Source organism: Mus musculus, chromosome 17 (assembly GCF_000001635.26).
Source record: "Mus musculus strain C57BL/6J chromosome 17, GRCm38.p6 C57BL/6J".
Classification (NCBI taxonomy): domain Eukaryota; kingdom Metazoa; phylum Chordata; class Mammalia; order Rodentia; family Muridae; genus Mus; species Mus musculus.
The window spans coordinates 82,231,500-82,233,046 of NC_000083.6; the positions used below are offsets into that span (position 1 = coordinate 82,231,500).

At 44.0% G+C, this 1,547-nt stretch overlaps 1 non-coding gene across 1 annotated transcript; it reads right to left on the minus strand.

The window, feature by feature from the left end:
- Positions 1-644: 644 nt before the first annotated feature.
- Gm22386 lies at positions 645-773 on the minus strand. Its single transcript, XR_003952448.1, has one exon. It is a non-coding gene; the product is annotated as a small nucleolar RNA SNORA17 (small nucleolar RNA).
- Between the last annotated feature and the right edge of the window lie 774 nt (positions 774-1,547).

The window sequence follows — 1,547 nt, forward strand, 5'->3', positions numbered from 1 at the left end:
CTACATTCATGCCTTCTGGAGAGGCTTACCTACATCTCCCATATTCAGGACCAACTCTACTGTGCTACCCAGGTGAACTACATACTGCTGAGTGCCGAGGCAGGGGAGAAGAGAGACAGCATTCTTGTTCTGATGACCTTGGGAAAGCCTCTCCTGCCTGCCAGAGGTGGCAAGGCATTGGCGATTGGACTGGGAATCACTCCCTTGTCCATGTCACCAGATGGCAGACAGGTGGTAGGGCTAGCTTTCTCATACTCATACCTACAGGGCAGGATTGTCCTCTGCCCCCACTACCAGGGTGAGCGTTACTCTACTATCCAGGTGAGGTGCAGGGCCAGTTCTCCTGAGTGCTGCATTTGGTGAGGGGCAAGAACTGGTCTCCTGTTCTCATGACTCCAGGCCCAGGTATCCTACCTGCTGCAGATACTGAAGGGCAAGGGGAAGGATGATATCTCTCCTTTATCCAGGACACTCCAAGAGAGATGAGTGGTTATGCCAGCTCTCCCATGCTCATATCCCAAGAGTCCCACCTGCAACTTCTGCAATAGTTGGGGACAGCTTCCCAGTACTGCAGCTGGCTAGGGGTGGAGTCATCTCTCCTGTTCTTGTGCCTCCTGGTGTCACACTGGTGTCCCTTTCAGTGATATATTTGGCTATGAATCCTTCCAAATGTTCATAGATTAGAGCACTGAGCATAGGCATAGCCTCTTTCCTCTTGGTCACTTACTGATCAGTACAGGTGATAAGCAGCCACACTTGCCTCTAGGGGCAGGTCTTTAATTTCTTTTTCAGATTTTTTAATACTTGTATATAGGAAGGCTACTGATTTTTTTTTTTAGTTATAGTTTATATCTTGTCACTTTGCCAAAAGTGTTTATCAGCTGGTAGCCATTTGGGGGTTATTTATTTATACCATCATATCATCTCTGAATAGTGATACTTTCCTTTCCAATTTGTATCTCCTTGATCTCCTTTAGTTGTCTTCTTGCTCTAGGTAAGACTTCAAGTATTATGCTGAATAGCTATGGAGAGAGTGGACAGCCTTGTCTTGTCCTTGATATATTTATGGGAATTGGTTTAAGTTTCTCCCCATTTAATTTAACGTTGGCTATTGGCTTGCTGAATGTGGGCTGGCTTACAGTTTCAGAGGTTTAGTCTATTATCACCATGATGGGAAGCATGGCAGTGCACAGGCAGTCTTGGTGCTAGAGAAGGACCTGAAAGCTCTACATCTTGATCTGCAGACAGCAGGAGACTACCACAGTGACCACATGACACACTCACTTCCTCCAACAAGGACACACCTACTCCAACATTGATACACCTCCCATAGTACCACTCCCTATGGACCATGCATTCACACAGATAAATCTATAGGAGGTAAGTCTATTTAAACAACTACATGGCCCAACAAAGTAAAAGTCATAGGAAAGTCCTGAAGAGATACATTCTTTTCTGATTAATATGAATTTTCTTGTTCTGTGATCTTTAAATTGTCATTTATTTAGAATTAATTAATTTTAAAATTTATTTTTGGAGATTATCTT